The 20,497-nt window shown below is 41.0% G+C and overlaps 1 long non-coding RNA gene across 1 annotated transcript in view; it reads left to right on the forward strand.

Moving 5' to 3' along the window:
• Positions 1–1,379: 1,379 nt before the first annotated feature.
• Positions 1,380–20,497, forward strand: part of LOC309872638 — a 75,233-nt gene continuing 56,115 nt past the window's right edge. Inside the window, exon 1 of the long non-coding RNA XR_014316033.1 lies at positions 1,380–1,612. This is a non-coding gene — a long non-coding RNA (uncharacterized lncRNA). The remainder of the gene's footprint in view (positions 1,613–20,497) is intronic.

The raw sequence follows: 20,497 nt of genomic DNA on the forward strand, positions 1-20,497 counted from the left end.
GTTTCTGTGGCAGGTTATCTGACAGATCCCCCTTCATAAGGATCCTTTTCTCTACACTTGATTAAATGGCTTCTGCCCTTTTTCTAGATTTCACCTGGCAAATCTTAAGCTGCCGTGTCCCCACAACTATTTCACCTATGGTTACTGCCCACACCTGGGGGACAGGTGGGCTGTGTGAGGGCCTCAGACCCCACCATGCTCCCTGTACACTGATATCAGTCAAGAAAGCAAATAAATGGCACACCTTTCCACTCTGTTATTACTCCTTCTAAAATATAACTCTTTATTACCATGTTGAGGCAAAATTTACTTGAACTTCAAACTGACATTTCTGAGAGTTCCTACCTCGGATTGTAAGCTGGGACTGATCCTCTATGTAGTTCTCTGTGCAGAGGATGACAACTCAGGGTCTGGTGGATGCTAGAAGGGAACACACCCAGCTCTGCCAAGTTCCAAGGTCTGATGTGGGGCTACTGGGCACAGCGAGGATTTGTACTTTGATGTGGTTCAGACTACAGGACAGTGAGCCCTGGAAGGCATTGTCTGTATCACAGCACCCCACAAAGCTGGCTCAGAGCGGGGAGGAAAAAGATGCTTTGAGCTGCAAGATTCAATCTCTCTGCCACCCTGAGCTTCTCCCCCGCCCCCCAGGAAATGGGGACCCTTTCTCGAGATAAGAAACAGTAACTGCATTGATATGGTTCTCACACCAAAAGTGGTGAGCTAGAGGAAAGCTGGATGTGCCTGTGCTTGAAGGGGGTGTGGTAATGATAGGTCCTCAGCAGGCCTCTCTCTGGGGCCACATCGATACTGGGGAACCCACACAAAACACTTCTTCCACAGCTTTGCAGACAGCCAAGTGCCATGGTGAGCCAGCAACAAGGAAATAAACATGGTGAGCAGGCAGGGGATCAGTGAGCTCAGGCCACACTGTCCTACTAATTGGTGAGCCCAAAGCTGATGTTAGTGTGAGTAAATCCTGCTTTAGGCAGCTGTGAATGGCACTGGGGTGACCAGGAAGCATCTGTTGGCCTCCTGAGTGAGATCCACACTTGTCTCATGCAGTCTGTAATAACATGGATCCCATTCCCCTGTCATCCGTCTTCATGCATGTCTAGCACACCATTGGATAGAAGCAGCTCAAGAGGACTTAGGCTCTTGTTCATCTTTTTCCCCCCAGCTAAACAATAATAGCCAGCATTTAGAAAGCACTTACTGTATGCTAGGCTCTGGGCTAAATAGATCACATGCATTACCTTTTGTTTCTCACACCAATTCTGGGTGGTTGATAATGTTTTCCTGATTCTAAAGACAGAACATGGGCTTCATATTACCCACTGTTAAGTGATGAAGTGAGGATTCTGATGAGACAGGCCGAGGTGGCAAGCAGGCTCCCAACCATTGTAGCCCACAGTTATTTCAGTAAACCTGTGCCTCTCTCCAGGGCACCCACCACTAACCAGGAAATCATCACTTCCAAGGTCCCAGGGCCTCATAGCAGCACCGACTGATGGCTCATACCAAAGTCTGTCTTTTCTGACAGCACTTGTAGAGACCCTCCACATGACCTGTCAGCTGCCTGGGAACAGGAATCACTGCTTAGAGATCCCAGGTCAGTGCCTTGTGTGTAGAAAATGTTCAAGTGTTCAACTGAATTCAGTGTACTCTTTTCTCGTCTAAGGTTATAGACAGGCTCAATATAGGGTCCTTTGAGACTAAACAACATTGAGGGTTGAATTTGTAACCACGTTGGGCTTCGTAATAAGCCTAATAAAATACGAACCCAAGAAAGAAACGTCCTCCCAGCAGAAGCTGGATTGCAAGTCTGAGTCGCGTTTGGTGATTTTACAAGTACACATGTGAAGTGGCTCTTTGCTGGTTGCTATGAGAACCAGTGCTCGAAGTCCTGTCCAACCACAGTCTCCGCAGTAGTGCGTGTCATGTGTATTTGTGACAGTGCAGAGCATGTACTGAAAGTAAATGTCAGTAAATAACAGGTGCGATTGCCCTTGGAAAAGGGAAATACCCATGACTGAGACTCTTCCAAGTATCTGTTGGTAAATGTCCTGACAGTCTTCCATGCCCACCTCATCAGATGATACCATCAATTAAAAGGGAATTCTCAGGCTTCACTGAGAAGCTACTATGTGGTGGGCTTGGTGCTAAGTGTTGTGTGAGAGAATATAAATAAAAATCCAGAGCAGGGGTGCCTGGGTGGCTCAGTCAGTTGAGCATCTGCCTTCAGCTCCGGTCATGATCTTGGGGTCCTAGGATTGAGCCCTGAATCGGAAGCCTGCTTCTCCTTCTGTCTTCCTCTCCACCTGCTTGTGCTCTCTCTCTCTCAAATATGTAAATAAAATCTTAAAAAAAAAAAAAAAGAGCCAGAGCAGCTATCCTTGACATTGAGAAAATTTTAGTCCTGTTGAGAACCCCCATCCAAGAAACAGATCTTTTGCATACTTTCCTCAGTTTCCCCAATAGTAATAATTTGTAAAACTATAGTGTAAAAACACAGCTAGGAAATGGACACTGCTCCAATTCACTGGCTTATTCAGATTTCCCAAATTTTCCTTGTATATGTGTGTGTGTGTGTTGTCACCTAAGTGGGTTCACATATCCACAACACAGTCAAGATGTTGAATAGTTTCAACATCATAAGGATCCTGCCTGTTGCTCTTTCATAATCATACCCACTTCTATCTACCCCCAATCCCATCCTTAATCCTTGGCAGCCACTAGTCAATTCAAAAATATTATATAAGCGAAATCATACAGCATGTAACCTTTTGAGATTGGCTTCTTTTCATTCATCATAAATCACCGGAGATTCAAAGTTACTGAGTGTGTGAATAATTCATTCCTGTGTATTGCCGAGTAGTATCGTGTGGTATGGATGGACCAGTTGGTTTAATCATTCACCTATCAAAGGATATTGGGGTGAATTCCAGTTTGGGCTATAACAAATAAAGCTGCTGTGAACATTCATATGCAGGTTTCTGTGTAAATGTAAGTTTTCATTTCTCAGGGATGAAAGACAAGAATGATTGCTGAGTCCCATGAAGTTGCATGTTTAGTTTTAAAAGAAACAGTCAAACTGGTTTTCAGAGTGGTTATACTATTTGACAAGCAAGGCATGAGAGATCCATTTTTTCCTCTCCCTTTCCTGCTTTTGGTATTGTCACTATTTGTTTTTAAGATTTAGTTATTTACTTTAGAGAGAGAAAGTGAGAGAGCATGTGCAGGGAGGTTGGGAGGGGCAGAGGAAAGAAACTCAGTGAACTCCCTGCCAAGTGGAGAGCCCAACGCAGAACTCGATCTTATGACACCCTGAGATCATGTCCCCGAGAAAATGACCTGAGCCAAAATCAAGAGTCTGATGCTTAACTGACTGAGCCACCCAGGAACCCCTTATTAACTATTTTTTATTGCAGTCATTAGGATATATGTAAAGTGGTATCTTACTGTCTGTTTGTGTTTTTGTTTTGTGTGTGTGTGTGTGTGTTTTAAAGATTTTTTTATTTATTTGTCAGAGAGGGAGAGAGAGCGTGAACACAGGCAGACAGAATGGCAGGCAGAGGCAGAGGGAGAAGCAGACTCCCTGCCAAGCAAGGAGCCCGATGTGGGACTCGATCCCAGGACGCTGGGATCATGACCTGAGCCGAAGGCAGCTGCTTAACCAACTGAGCCACCCAGGCGTCCCAATTTGCGTGTGTGTGTTTTTTTTTTTAAGATTTTATTTATTTATTTGACAGAGATAGAGATCACAAGTAGGCAGAGAGGCAGGCAGAGAGAGGGGAGAAAGCAGGCTCCCTGCTGAACAGAGAGCCCAATGCGGGGTTCCATCCCAGGACCCTGAGATCATGACCTGAGCTAAAGGCAGAACCCACTGAGACACCCAGGCACCCCTAGTATCTTATTGTTTTTAATTGGCATTTTCCTCATGGCTAATGACATTGCACATCTTTTCATGTGCCTATTTACTATCTGTAGATCCTCTTTGGTGAAATGTCTGTACATGTGTTTTGCCCATTTTGTAATTGGATTTTTTGGTGTTTGCTATTGAGTTTTGTGCCTTCTTTATGAAGTGTAGACACTAGTCCTTTGTCAAATATATGGTCTGTAATATTTTCTTCCAGTCTGTAGCTTGGTTTTTCACCTTGTGAACATGAGTTGCCACAGAGCAAAGGTATTTAATTTTGATGAGGACCAGCTTGCCAATTTTTCTCTTTGTGCATCATGCTTTTGGTATCGACTCTAAGAACACTTTGCATAGTTCCCATTCCTGAAGACTTTTTCATAGAGTATTTTTTAAGTTTATAGTTGTGCATTTTACCTCCTAAATCCATAATCCATTTTGAATTAATTTTGTATAAGGCGTGAGGTTTATCTCATGGTCCATTTTTTTGACCTACAAATGTTCAGTTGCTCCAATACCATTTATTGAAAAGGCTGTCCTTCCTCTATTGAGTTGTTGTCACATCTTGTCAAAAATTAATTGGCCATATTTGTGTGGGTCTATTTCTGAGTTTGCTATTTTTCCTTTGATCTATGCATTTAGCCCTCTGTCACTACCACGCTAATTTGACTACGGTAGTTCTACACAGGCTTTAATAGTAGGTAGAATGATTCCTCCCACTTTATTGTTCTTTGTCAGGATTTTTTTTTTTTTTTTTTTTTAGATATTCTAGGGCCTATGCTTTACCATGTAGTTTTAGAATAAGGTTGTCTATTTCTATAGAAAATCTTGCTTGGATTTTGTTCGCAATTGCATTAAACCTATAGATCAATTTAGGGAGAATTGACATCTTTACTATGTTGAGTGTTCCAATCCATAAACACAGTATGGCTTGCCATATATTCAGGTCTTTATTTCTTTCATCACATTTTATAATTTTTAGCATAGAAATCCAGTACATGTTTTGTTAAATATATGCATAAGAATTTCATTTTCTTTGGCATGACTATAAATAGTATTATGTTTTTTATTTTGATTTCTACATGTTCATTATATATAGAAATACAATTCATTTTCTTTGTTGATTTTGTATTTTGTGAGCTTACTGAGCTCACTTAGTAGTTCTAGAAGGTTTTTCATAGGTTCCTGGGGAAAGTATTCAGTTTTTCCTTATTAAGTATAAGATTGGTTGTAATTTTTCTGTTGTTGAAATTCTTTGTCAAGTTGAGGTTATTTCTTTTAATTCCTAACTTGCTGAGATTTTTATTATGAATCATTTTGGATTGTATCAAATGTTTTTTGTGTGTGCCAACCGATATGATTATAGGGTATTTCTATATTAGCTTATTGAAATGAAACCTAACATTGAATGATTTTTTGAATGTTCAATCAGACTTGCATACCTGAAAGAAATCCCACTTGTTTGTGTTGTATAATTCTTTTCAAACTTTATTGGATGAGGTTTGTGAATATTTTGTTGAGGTTTTAACATCTAATTTCACAAGAGTTTTGGTCTGTTATTTTCTTTGTATTGTTTTTTCCGGTTTAAGTATTCGGGTAACATTGGCCTTGTAAAATGAGTTGAGACATGTTCCTTCTTATTCTGCTTACTGGAGGAGATTGTTTAAAACTGGTGTTAATTCTTTAAGTGTTTGGAAGAATTCTGTAGTGGCTTAGAGATTTCTTTTGTGGACACTTTTCAGTTATTAACTTGATTTCTGTAATAGAGAGTTATTCTGATTATCTACTTTATTTTGGTTGATGTGATAGTTTGTGGTTTTTGAAGAATTAGTCTATTTCTTTGAAGTTATCAAATATATGGATTTAATGTTATTCCTAATATTCCCTTATTACCTTTTTAATGGATGCAGGATTTGGAGTGGTATACCCCATTTCATTTTTAATATTGATGGTATGTCTTTCATTTTATTTTTTCCAGTCTTGTTAGAGATTTATTAATTTTATTGATTAAAAACAATCTAAATTTCATTAATCTCTACTTTATTTCTTTTGTTTTCTTTGGGTTTATTTTGCTTTTCTCTTTTAGTTTTTTGAAGTAGGAACTTAGATTATTGATTTTTAGACCTTCCTCTTCTCCAATGTGAGCATTTAGGGCCATAAATTTCTTCACATCATTCCTTTAGTTGCATCCCATGAATTTTGATATGCTGTATTTTTGTTTTCATTCAGTTCTATGTATTTTTTAAAAATTTCCCTTTAGAGACCTTTGACCCATGAGTTTTTTGTAATTGTGTTGTTAATTTTCCACTTACTTAATTATTTTTCTGTTGTTGATTTCTTATTTCTTTGTGGCCAGAGACCACAATATGATTTTGTTGAGGTTTGTTTTATGACCTGTGACATAGTCTACCTTGGTGAGTGTTCCATGGGCACTGGAAAAAAAATGTTTAGTTCAGTGCAGCTTGGTGGAGTTTACTGTATATGCCAAATAGATCCTGTTGTTTGATTGTGTTAGATCTTCTGTATCATTGCTGATTTTCCATCCAGCAGTTAGTTCAATTTCTGAGAGGGAAGTGTTGAAGTCTTTAGCTCTAATCATGGATTTTTCTATTTTCCCTATCAGCTCTATCAGTTTTTGCTTCATGTATTTTGAGACTCGGTTGTTTGGTGCATTCACATTTAGGACTGTTATATCGTCTTTATGGATTGACTCCTTTACCTTTATGTAATGTTCCTCTTTAGTTTTTGTGATTTTCTTTGCTCTGGAGTCTTCTTCATTGGATATTAAAATAAAATCAGTCCTGATTTTTTTAAAAAAATTGTTTTTATGGTTTATTTTCCCCATCTTTTACTTTTAACCTATCTGTGTCACTGAATTTGAGATGAGTTTTTATGTAAACTGTGCGGTTATTTTTATTTTTATTTATTTATTATTTTTTTAAAAAAGATTTTATTTATTTATTTGACAGAGAGAAATCACAAGTAGATGGAGAGGCAAGCAGAGAGAGAGAGAAGGAAGCAGGCTCCCTGCCGAGCAGAGAGCCCGATGCGGGACTCGATCCCAGGACGCTGAGATCATGACCTGAGCCGAAGGCAGTGGTTTAACCCACTGAGCCACCCAGGTGCCCCTGTTGGGTTATTTTTAAAATTTAATCTGCCATTTGGAGTATTTGGACCATTTATATTTAATTATTATATGTTAGTACATAAGTCTTCCATTTTATTATTTAGTTTCTATTTGTTTCTTTTGCTTTTCATTCCTCTGTTTCACATTTCTTGACTTGTTGAAGGTTACTTGCATAATTTTTTTTAAAGATTTTATTTATTTATTTGACAGACAGAGATCACAAGTAGGCAGATAGGCAGGCAGAGAGAGAGGAAGGGAAGCAGGCTCCTTGCTGAGCCGAGAGCCCAATGTAGGACTTGATCCTAGGACCCTAGGATCATGACCTGAGCTGAAGGCAGAGGCTTTACCACTAAGCCAACCAGGTGCCCCTACTTGAATAATTTTAAGATTCCATAGTGATTAATTTATTTATAGTGTCTTTTTTAAAGATTTTATTCATTTGTTTGAGAGAAAGAGAGGCAAAAGGAGAGGAGAAAGAGAGAAACCCAAGCAGATTCCCTGTGGAGCACAGAGCCTGACTCAGGACTCCGTCTTACAAATCCCGAGATCACCAGCTGAGCAGAAACCAAGAGTTGGACACTTAACTGACTGCACAACCCATGTGCCCCTATTTATGGTGTTTTTGAGAATATCTCTTTGTATAAGTTTTATAGTGATTACTCTGAGTATCACAGTATATACATGTGATTATACATTATTACAGTCTATCCAAATTTTGCTATCCATATTTTGCCTTCAATTGAGGTATGGAAATCTCAGTTCCATTTGGTCCTTTTATCTTTCTCACTTTTAAATATCGTTTTCTTGCACATCAGATGGTGTTATAATTTTTATTTCAATAATCAAATATGATTTCTAAAGCTTATGAAGGAAAAGATAGTCTACAGTGTCCTTATTTCTGCTCTTTTCATTATTCCCTTTTTCTTTCCAGTACTCTAAGATTCCTTTTTTTAAAAAAATCATTTCCTTTCTGTTTGCAGAACATTCTTTAGCCAATCTTTCAGTGTAGGTCTGCTAACAATAAACTCTTTTAATTTTCCTTTGTTTGAGAATCTTTTTTATTTCCTCTTCATTCCTGAAGGAGAGTTTTACCAGATACAGAATTTACAGTTGGCACTTCTCTGTCAGCACTTGAAAAGTATGCCACTTCCTTCTGGCTTCCGTGATTTCATATGAGAAATCAAATTCAAATTGCTGTTCCCCTATGAATAAGGTATTTTTCTGTTTGAGTGATTTCAAGACTTTTCTTTGGTTTTAGTTTTAGAAGTTAAATTATGGTGTGTTTTGATGTGGATTGCTTGTTGGGGGTTTATGTAGTTTCTTGAATCTGTAGGTTTTGTCTTTTGCAAAATTCAAGACTATTTTAGTCATTGTTCCTTCAACTACTCTTTCATTGCCCTCTTTTTCCTCTCCCTCTGGGACTCTTAAGGTTATAAAGGTTGGGTCTTTTCTTACCATTTCCCAGTACTCTGAATCTCTGATCATTTTTTTCAGTCTGTTTTCTCTTTTTTTTCAAATTGGGTGACTTCTGTGGTCTGCAAGTCCACTGATTCTATCCTTTTTCATCTCCATTCAATATTGAGCACATCCAGTAAGGTTTTTCTGATTTTTGACATTGTGTTTTTAGGTCTGTAATTTTTATTTGGTTCTTCTTCTTCTTTTTTTAACAGCTTCTGTTTCTTTGCTCAGATTTTTTTCATCTATTTCAAGAGAATTTGTTATCAATTATTAAAGCATTTTTATAATGGCTACTTTAGAAATCTTATCAATAATTCCAATACCTGATTCATCTCAGTGTGGGTGCTAGTTGCTTTGTCTTTCCTCACTGAAGATGTGATTTTTTGTTTGTTTGTTTGTTTGTTCTTGGTCTGACAGGTGATTTTTTTAAATTTAATTCTATCTTGGAAACATTGTCTATTCTATTAGGAGACTGGGTCCTATTTTTTTTCATATTAGTTATATACCCTATTTAGGTTTAGTATGTGTGTCTTGCCTTGCTTTTGTAGGATCTTTTGTAGGGTCTTCAGTCTTTGATCTGCCTGTCTTATCTGGTGCTGTTGAGCTCCAGTTGGTTCCTGCTGCTACTTCTGCTGCTGCTGCTGCCTGAGGAGATAGAAAGGCTTTTGCCAGGCCTGGATGTTGGGTTTCTTTTAGTGAGGAGTGTTCTACATACTGCTACTTCCTAGATACCTTGGTATTTCTGGGCAGGGCATGCAATTCTCTTTGAGAGCAAAAGAGTGGAGAAAAAGGGAAGATGACCCAGGACCAAGCCCCAAGGGAACCCCAACATGTAAACATTGTGTACTGGAGGAGTTTCTGGTAATCCAGAAGGAGGAACACAGTAGTAGAGGTGCTGGGAGTATAATATCCCAGAAATAAGAGAGAAAAGTGTTTCCAGGAGAGAGGGGCCAAGCTGTACCAAAAGCTCTTGAAAAGTATGCAAGTATGAACACTGAAAAGTTTTCACTGGATTGGGCTGTATAGTTCTATGGTGGTCATTGGCTGAGGCAATTTTGATGGGGTGATGAGGTGATGGCTTGAATAAAGCAGTTTGAAGATTTTGATATTCTATCTAGTTAAGGCTGCCACAGTAGCACTGCAAGGCTTCGGGCATGGCAAGTGAGAAGAGAATGATGCCTGGAAATCATTGCCTGAAGATAGGAAGAAGAGATAATGCAACTGTAGGAGGAAAAAAAAAAAAAAAGGAGCAGTAAGAGACTGCAACCATTTGCATTAAAATCAACCTCTGTGTGCTCTCCAGTCCCAATGTCTTCTACAGTCAGATTTGCAGGCCCTGGCCTGACTCCATCCTCCAGTTCTGAGTCAATCCCTCCTGCTGTTGTCTTCATATTTGTAGCATTCCTGCAGCCCTTACACCCCTGCCTATGGATTTACCACTTGATTACATATTGCTCCATGCTCTGACTTGCCTTCCCCCACTGAACAGTCAAGTTTTCATCTTGCCAATCAGTTAATGCAGTGTTTAGAGAATATAATAGCTACTTTTAGAAAGGAATCCTCCCCAGAATGACTTTAAAGTTCACTTCCTATTATAGAAACTGTTTTTGAGAGAAAAAAAAATCACCAATTAGGTATCCCCTGGATAACAATTTTAAGAGTTGTTGGCTATCCAAACTGACTCCCCAAAGCTCAGGTAAACTCTAAGAAGGAACAACAATCATTGTTTTTACAATTAATTAGCAGCTTTCACAGTGAACACATTAATCTTAATAAGAACATGAATAGAGTAGGCTTTTATTTTATGCAGTCAGTAAATGTTACAGCCATTACCACAAACTTGTAGACACTGCACAAATACCACTTCTCAAAGACCTTCTTAAAGTGAGGTAAATGGAATGTTTATTTGGAAATGTAGGTTCTATTCTCAGATCTGCTCAATAAGATGGGTTATAAGTACTATAAATATTCTACATAATTATCTAGATTTTGTACTTCATTTGAAAAAATAGATTAAATCCTTCCTAATGGTACATTTTAACTCTAATATTATAAGACTTTTCACATACTTTCACCATTTAAAATAATTAAGATTTGGGGGTGTCTTTGCCTTTAACCACATGCTGTTGTTTTATCTGATGCCTTCTTCTTGATCAGAAGCACAACCCACAATTGTTAAATGCTTTCCATAGGGAATTGTATGGAAGTTTCTAGAAAAGCAGGAATGCTGCTTTCTTAGCCAACCAGCTCAGTGATGGCCTACTATAGTGATGTGATCCCATGGTAGAGCGAAGGATGTGTAGGACACCATGGGACCCAGGGAAGCGTAACTAAGCAAGAACCATTTAGCAAAGCTAAATTCTAGTCCAGCTTTCTTCCTCCCTCCCTCTCCCTTACTTTGTGAAAGAGAGAAAAACAAGATTGCTTGAACTAATGCCTCTAGACCTCTGGAAACCATCTTAATAGCCCAGCATCAAAGGCAGACCAGTTGGTTATGCCCTGGAAAGCAAGTGTAGCAAGCAGCCACAGCAGTCTGGGCATGTGGAGCACACCCCATCCATGGCAGACTAGGACCAGGTCTCACACTCAAGTGCAGATACTACGGCTGTGCCGTACCTCCTACTGCATTCCTCCTTCCATTAAGTCCTAGGTCAAGGCCTTCTTCCTCCAGTGTATTAGTCAGGATTCTCCAGAAAATGAAACTGACAGGATGTCTGTATGTCTGTTTATTTTTCTCTTTCTCTCTCCAGAGATCTATATATCTTTGTCTGTCTGTCTATCTATCATCTGTCTTACAGAGAGAGATTATTTATATCCACTATAAATTTTCTTTGTGGTTTTAGAGACTGTCAAGTCCCAAATCTGCAGGGTGGGCTGGCACACTGGAGGACCAGGAAAAGCCAGTGCTGCAGTTCAGGTCTGAAGGCCATCTGTCTAAAGGCCATCTGTCTACAGAATTTTGTTCTCTTCAGGGTAAGTCAGGTTTCTGTTTCATGTAGGCCTTCCACTGATCGGATGAGCCTCCTCTACATTATAGAGGGTAATCTGCTCTATTCAGAGTTCACTAATTGCATCTAAAACTACCCTCACAGAAACAACCGGAATGTTTTTCACGTTCCTAAGCACCATGGCCCAGCCAAATTAACTATCAATTTAACAAATTAACAAAATTAATGAAATTAACCATCATAGCCAGGAAGCCTTAATTCTAGACACCTTGCAACCTGTCACCTGTACTGATCCTACTGTACATTTTATGCTTCCTAAATATACTCATTTTAGCAGCAGAGACTTCAGCATGGAGCGCTGGTGTATGTCAGAGTGGAATGACCTGGGATGTTTCTTTCCAAAGCTTCTGACTTTCTAAGACTCCCTTGGGCACAGCGTGCCCACTGGCCTTGCTCTGACCCTGAGAGGCACGTGTTGTCCAGAGGGCTGGGCTCACGTTTTTCTCATTCTTTCTGTCCATTTACGGGGAGTTCTCAGGAATCCCTTGTTCCTGTTCAGCTGGGGATCCTCAAGGTGGCCTATATTGTGTAGAACCTAGACATAGAGGTTGCTTATCCCACTGGGCAGAATTATCTTTTAAAAATGGAATTCGGAGATCATGTGTTTAACATATGAAAAGCTCTGGGATGGGCACTTATTCTTCAGACAGCTGTGACAGCAGCCAGCCCTACACAAAGTATTTCCCCCTTCAAAAAAATCTCATGCAAGTTCAAAATAGCTTTACACAATATGACTGCTTCTCCTGAAGGTGATTTTTTCTTTCTTTCTTTCTTTTTTTTTTTTTTTAATCCTTGACCTACTTTTTCTTTCTGTGCAATATACCTAATGAGTAATAATTACTTCAGAGAAGGTAGCAACAGAGGAAACAAAGATGAAGAATGCCTGAAGAGAGTGGCTCTGGAGCCCTCCAACTCGACGGGCTTTGTTGTTAGGGCAGAGATAAAGTTTAAAGCTGTTTGTGTGAATGGCAGGTTTGCTGAAGATTCCTATGGCTGTCCTGTGCCCCTCTTAAATAGTCTGGATATCGCAAAGGGGGCTCATGGTAGAGCCAGGCAGAGGGGCTGATACACGAATGCATAAACTCACACACATACTCCCACAGGTCCACAGTTACAACCCCGGCCCCCACTCACCCAAGCTATATATGGTGCTATAAAGAGTAGGCTTCAAAGTCTTTTGAAGCATGACCTGTTGTCTAGAAATGTTTTTCTAAAACATATTCTATTCCTAATGTGACCTGTCCAGAAAGAGAATAGGGACACTTGCCCATGTCTGGAGCCATAAAGCTGAACCCCAGAAAGTTTGGAGTAGGAGAGAAGCACCCATGGAATTCACTTCACTTACACAGTGCTCTCCAGCCTGTGTGCAGGGAAAGCAGCCGCTGCTTCGGGCCCTGAGCATGTGCCTCTGCTTCTGACAGGGAAATGGAAGGAGGCTTCCATTGAACAAGGGTCTTGAAATTTATGTTGAATAAGCTTCTGTTTTCCCCACACCATTTATCCCCTTTCTTAGCAGGATTTCTTCAGCTAAGCAGCCCAAGGAAGGTATATGGGATTGGTCTTGACTCCTGCTTTCCCGGCATTTCCCCCATGGAGGAAAATGCCCCCATGCATTTGCTGAGCACCTTTCAGAAGGAGGCACTGGGCTGAGTGCTGAGAGGGGCAGCTTTAGAACCACTCAGACCCACGTTCATAGCCACTTGGGCAACCATCTGCTCTGAGGTCTTTGGGGTGTCACCTGCCTGTGTGACTCAACATCACCTTCTGTTAGAAGGTGATATTATAATACCTACTTTCAAATACCATGAGGGTTAAAGATAACTGATGCAAAACTACTGAGTGCATGGAATGCTCTCAGTAAACAGCAGCTATCACAATGAGCAAGACATAGTCCATGCAGAGAGGGAAATGCCATTCAGTGGCCTTAAGTGCAGCTGCAAGGCATCTGGGCCTGAATTGGACCCTGAGGATCTCTTGACCCCAGACCAGGGCCTAGAAGCAAAGCTCTGTGGAAAGGGTATGAGGGGATGATTGTCAAGGTGTGTATTTGCATTTTGTCCCCACTTTCTTACCCACTACCCACCCGCACCCCACCTTCCTGCTTGAATTTACCTTACCCTCCTGGCTTTTGTTTTTCTGCAATCCTGAGCTTATTCTAGGGGGAGAGGAGGATGGAGGGAGGGAAGAAGAGAACAATCAGATAGAGAGAGAGAAGACAGAGAGAGAGATAGAGAGATAGAGAGAGGAAGCACATGAACTAACTCCCAAGTCTAGGAAGGAAAAAGTTCAAGGTTCTCATCAGTGGTGACAAGACCCTCCTCCCTGGACATGCTCTGGCAAGAGGGGAGGACTGCTGAGGAGAAAGATTGTGGTGTCCTTGAGGGGAAAGGACAAAGGTGTCCTTTCTCTTGTGAGAAAGATTGTGGGCCTTGACTACAGATCCCATAGCTCCCAGCATTAACTCACCCTTTGTGATCATTAAGCAGCAGAGCCCCCTCCAAAGGCCCATGCATGGGATAGTGTGCACAGTGGGGCAGTCCTGGGGCCTGAAAGGACAAGGGCTCCCCCCTGTTCCCTGGTACTCCACAAGGTTCCTGGTTCTTGTGGAACCCTGCAGGGTGGGGGGCGGGATGTCCCAATGAAGGCAGATTTTAGGCCTGCTCAGGAAAAATCTGCTCTGAGCCAGATTTCACTTGCTTTAGAAGCACTAAAGTAGAGCCTCCCCACATCCCCACATGTGTCCTGTAGGCCTGAGCCTCTTTGAGGTCCTACGGTCTCTTCCTGACCTGGCGCTCCTGCCTTGCACACTGTAGTGAGGCTTATGTGGTCCTCAGCTTGTCACAGCTGGTTCAAGGAAAATGACTGCTTTCTAGGCTTCAACTGTCTGAAAACCCAATGAAGTTGTTTCCTCTCTTCTGGCCCACCAAGCACAGCAGGCCTCATCCATGCAGAGCAAGATATCACCATGGCCATGTGAATTTTGGAGAGACACAACCCAGCCCATAACAAGAACACTGATTGAAACCCCATGGGGGTCCATGATTTCATTTTCTTCGTGGAGAAAAAAATTGAGGCTTCTAGAAAGCACTGCGGAGCACTGTATTTTTCATTCTTTTTGTGTCCCATTGTAACATTAAGGCAAAAACTAGAAAAAGAGGGAGTAAATCATATATGTATATGTTTAATAGACTTCAAAGAAATAAATAGCCCCCCATGCTGTTTTCCAGCTACAGATAAGGATCATGCCCTGCGAACCCACTCTTCTAGAAGGGTTTATTTGGCTCACAGATCAGTGTCTCAATCCCTACCCCCACCCAAGACACAGTTCCTATTTTTCTCCCTTTTAGCCTTAAAGCATCCCTGCTCCCCCCACCATCTCCACCTTTTGGGGACCTCCTCTTCGGGGTGAGGGGTACTCATCCCATTATGGGAATCAGCCCATATAAGGACGCTGACCCCCATACCCAGCTGGGTTAGACCATTTCTTTGCCTCCTTTTATCTCAGCATCAGAACAGTGATTTCATCAGAAGACATTCCTATTGTGTGCTCTACTTTGAAAATGCTTTTAGACCCATTTGATCTTTGCATCTGGGGGTGGGGGAAGGAAACTAACATTTATTGAGTGTGCTCCATGCTTTAGGCTTATTGTTAGTGGTTTTACATCTGTGGTTTCTTTAATCATCACATCAACCTATGGCATAGCTGTTTATCAGGAAAACAATGTTATTATGATGTGTAATCCTGCCAACCCACCTCACCCCACTAATGTTCCGCACCGAGAGAGAGGGTGGGGTGGAGACCCAGGAAAGCCTGAATATCAGGTTGCATTAATCTGCAGAGCAAAGGGCACAGAGATCTCAGGAAGAAGGCAATATTCTTAAAGGTAGGGGGAGGGTAGGAGGGGTGGAGAAGTCGGGAGTGGAGGGAGAGCAGGCACCATGAGGAGACAGCTCTGGTGAGCTTTAGAAGTATGTGCTGGGCATTGCATGTTTAGTCCCCACTTGCTATGCTAGAAGAGGCTCTTGGTGACATCTTTAGTGAGGTGTTAACGTTTGAATATAATTGCTATGGGCACCAGTTATATTATTATAGGAAGCATCAGAGATGAGGTTTGGGCCTGAGGAGTTCAAGCGTAACTGCAGGGCAGAAACCCTTCTCATGCAGCTGTGTGGTTCCCGGGCCTGTCGGGAGGCCCGCATGGGGGAGCTGAGGGCTCCCTGGAATGAAAGAGGATGGGCCTTTTTTCACACTTGTAAAAATCTGCTTCTAAACGTGTGCTCTAGTGTCTCTAGTGTCTCTGATACCCGCCCTAAGCCATAATCATTTAAATACCATTTCCCTAATGTGAAACATTGATGTCGTTCCTGAGCTTTCAGGACTTTGGACAGGAACACATCTGTGCTTCCATCATGTTCTGCTAATCCCTCTCACATAGTGGTTGATGCCCCGATCATTCCTATGATGGAGGTGGCCTTCTCTCTTAACTCTCCGTAGCCTTTCTAGGTCACCCTGGGGTGGGTCCACCACCTCTGCACCCTCCTCCACGTGGCCACCACCTACGTACGAACAGAACACACTGTGGCCATTCGATAGTGGCCTTTACCTCTCAGAGTTCCCAGGACACCAAGGCAAATGTGAATTTCAGATAAACAAGGAATGATTTTTAGTACAAGTGTATCCCAAATATTGCACAGGAGCTACATATACTAAAAAATTTCCTCATTTATCTAAAATTCAAATTTAAGTGGGTGTCTTGTGTTTTATTTGCTCACTTTGGCAACTCCATCTCAGAGGGCTTCTCTCTGCTGTTTTAACGAATGGAGCTCTTTACTTCATTTTCATGAAAAGCAGGATGTGATTGGCTTTCCCTGTGCTGAAAGTAGGGCAGTGGGGACTGATGCATTTCAAGAATTAAAAGGATTCATCGCTTGCATCTTTCCCACACTGGTCTTCTTCAGCCTCAGAATTACTACTATTCCCTTCCTCCCCCTCATACTCAGTCCCAACTGTGGGCCCAGATTGGTGGTTCTCTGACCTTTCCAGGTGGAAAGCTAGTGTTTGCTTCCATCAGAGGTTTGTTCATTGAGCTGTCTGGGTACATCTAGCTCCCAGGTCAGCGTAAGTTGGACAAGGTGAGACACACTAACTCTCTGCCCCTGTGTATTCCATCTGGGGGCTTGAGAGCCGCACATCCTACTGTGTCAAGATCAGCCAGATTGCACAGACCTTTTGAAAATGGGCTCTTTACCAATGGAACACCAAACCTTAAAGCATGGAGGAGTTAGCATACATGAGGAAGGGAGGAGAGAGGACTGTGAGGCCCACTTGATAACCTATCATGGTTTATCAAAAGTGCAAAAGTGTCCAGAGTCCTCCCAAACCAGACCAAGATGCATCTGCTCCAGAGAAAGAGGGTGCAAGGTCCTCCATTTGAGAAGATGCAACTTCTACCTTCAAGTACCCTACACTCTCTTGTGGGCCAGAGACACGTGAAGAAGGCATTTCTGGCCTGTGAGGTGGGTGCTACCAGAGGGAAAGGTGCAGGGCACATGAAAGCCTCAGCCAGTGGGTTAGGAACACATACCTAGACTTTCCTGCCTGTCTCAGAGAGTGAGATCTCCCCTGACACAGACCCCAACAAGCAGTCAATACGTGTCATTTCAAACCATGAAACTGAGGAAAAAGCCTTTTCTTTTTCTTCTTCTTCTTCTTCTTCTTCTTCTTCTTCTTCTCCTTCTCCTTCTTCTCCTTCTTCTCCTTCTTCTCCTTCTTCTCCTTCTTCTCCTTCTTCTCCTTCTTCTCCTTCTTCTCCTTCTTCTCCTTCTTCTCCTTCTTCTCCTTCTTCTCCTTCTTCTCCTTCTTCTTCTTCTTCTTCTTCTTCTTCTTCTTCTTCTTCTTCTTCTTCTTCTTTTCTTCTCCTTCTCCTTCTCCTCCTCCTCCTCCTCCTCCTTCTTCTTTTTTTCAAAAGCCCACATTTTCAGCCAATAACTTAGCCCAGCCTACACAGGGGTTCCTCTTGTCCATAGAAACCCAACACAAGAAGCTCTTTGTTCAAATGCTCATTACACATAAGCATCTACCACATCCACAGGCGCCCTTCCCGTGACCATCCCTTTTCTTCACCAGCAGAGTCCGTCTGCCTGGGCTAGTGTGGGCTAATTAATTAGCAATAGAGGATCTGATTTTTACATATCAGCTCTGCTCAGAGCTGCCAGAAACATTCAGAGTAGGGCCAAGGTGGGAGAGGGAAACACGTTTTTTCATTATTTTACCTAGAAGATTTATTTGAAGGGGAAAAAATAGGTCTGTTGCCCTAACTAGTTGGATGAAAACAAATTCCTCATTAATCTTAAATATGTCACCTGGAGAAGGTGATTAAAGTAAGAAGCACTAATGAGTGGTATTCCTGGAAAAGACAAAAGCACCTAATAGGAAATGGGATAGGTCCCTAGTAGTTCCTCTGCATTAACAGAGCTGCCCTCTGCAAGGAAAGTAGGCTCTGGAGGACCATGGAGCAGGGGCACCATGATTCTCCCTTGCAGGACAGGGTCGGATGCTACCTCAACTGACAGTAACTACACAGTGATTAGGACTTTGCTCTGATGAAGCAGGAACTGGAGATGAAATACTGCAGGCTCTTGGCATCACCTAAGTGGTCTCAGGAGGCATAGATAACAGTAAGGGGAGCATGAGCCACTTAGTGATTACATATGATTGTCTATGGACAGGTTGCAAAGCTGTTTGCCTTTATTAACTCATCTGTCTTCTCACTACCCTTTAAAGCAGGCAAGGCTGTGGTGTGTTCAGGAAAGGAATGCTGTTTGGTTTTCTAGACCAGCTTAGAAGTTCACTTTGTCGAAGAGGTTGTTGAATTGCCTTTGCATCTTGCCAAAAATTAGTATCAACCTCAGAATGCTGTGTGGCTCAGACAGAGCCTTCAGACTCTGAAAAGGTGGCAAGAAAGGTGTGGGGAAGGAGTGTAATCAGGAGAGGGGGACAAGGTCCAATGACACTGTGCTATTGTGCTACTGCCTCTTTATCCAAACCCTCCGTAGGAAGACTTCCAATTAACCCGGGAGTCCTGTGGGGTCTATTACGGCGTGCTTTCTTTTAGCTCAGTTTCTTCTTTACTTATTTGAAAAGAGGAGTCAGATGGGAGAATCATGGTGCCCCTGCTTGGTGGCCCTCTGGAGCCTGGTTTCCTTCCAGAGCTAGAGAGGACCGCTGTGTTTATGGGAGGAGCTACTAGAGACCCATCCCATTTCCTTTTGTCTGTTCTCAGGAGGGTTTTTGTTTTGTTTTGTTTTGTGCTTTTGTCTGTTTCCAGGAGTACCACTCATTAGCGGTTTTCACTTTAATTGCCTTCTCCAGGTGATGTATTTAAAAGTAAATGTTTTTTTTTCATGTGCTTATTTGCCATCTGTATATTCTCTTTAGTAAAATGTCTGTGCATGTCTTTTGCCCATTTTATAATGGGATTGTTGAGTTTTGAGAGTTGTTATATATTCCAGATTCTCATCCTTAGTCAAATTTGTGATTTGCAAATATTTTCTCCCAGTCTGTAGCTTGTTTTTTCATGCTTTGAACACGAGCTTTCACAGAGCAAAAGTTTTTGATTTTGATAAGATCCAACTAGTCGATTTTTCTTTCTCTGCATCACACTTTTGGTGTCAAGTCTAAGAAGTCTTTGCATAGCTCTGGTTCGTGAATATTTTTTCCTATAATTTTTTTTAAAAAGTTTATAGTTTTGGGTTTTATTTTTATATCCATGAGCCATTTGAATTAATTTTATATAAGGTGTGAGTTTTATCTCATGGTTCTTTTTTATCTTTCTTTCTTTTTTTTTTTTTTTTACTTACATATGTCCAATTGCTCCAACATAATTTGTTGAAAAGGCTATTGAATTGCCGTTGCATCTTGTCAAAAATTAGTTGGCATATTTATGAGGGTCTATTTCTGAGTTTGCTATTGTTCCATTGATCCATAAGTCTAGCCCTCTGTCACTACCATGCTATCATGACTTCTGTAGTTATACACAAGCCTTAATTATGGGTAGAATGGCTCCTCCCACTTTATTTTTCTTTGTCAGGATTGTTTTAGCTATTCTAAGTCCTGTGCTTTACTATGTAAATTTTAGAATAAGATTGTCTCAATGATATCTCATCTACCTTCCTCGAAAACCTTGCTTGGATTTTGATAATAATTGCATGAAACCTATAGAACACTATGTTGAGTGTTACTGCCAATTAACACAGTGTATCTCTCCAGGTATCTAGGTCTTCTTTGATTCCTTTCATCAGCACTTTATAATTTTCTTTCTTTTTTTTAGCACTTCATAATTTTCAATGTAATGATCCTACACATATTTTGTTAAATTTATAACTATTCAGACTAAGAGTTGTATTGCATTTTTTATTTTTTATTTTGGTTTCCACTTCATTATCAGCATATAGAAATGCACTTGACATTTTATGTTGATCTTATATCCTCTTCACTTACTGAAGTATCCTCTTTATATCCTCTTTATCTGTACTGAACTCACTTACTAGTTAAAGAAGATCTTTTTTGCAGATTCCTTAGGATTTTCTCAGTAGATAATCATGTTTTCTGCAATAAAGACACTTGTCTTTCTTCTTTTCCACTCAGAATGCATTTTCTTTTCTTTTCTTTTCTTGCTTTATTGCCTGAGTAGACCTTCCAGTACTGTTTTGAATTTTGAGTAAGTGATGAGATAAGACATTCTTGCTTAATTCCCAACTGTGGAGAGAAAGCATTCAGTCTTTGACCATTAAGTCTGATGTAAACTCTAGGTTTTTGGTAGATGCTTTTAGAGGTTGAGGAAGTTCCCTTTTATTCTTAATACACTGAGAGGTTTGTTTGAAGTTTGTCAAATGTGTCCCTGTGTCAGTTGTTATGATCATATGATCATATTTTTTATTCTTTGGCCTGTTATCAGATATTGATCCAGTATTTACTACTTGCACAAG

Source organism: Mustela nivalis, assembly GCF_964662115.1.
Source record: "Mustela nivalis genome assembly, chromosome: 8".
Taxonomy (NCBI): Eukaryota; Metazoa; Chordata; class Mammalia; order Carnivora; family Mustelidae; genus Mustela; species Mustela nivalis.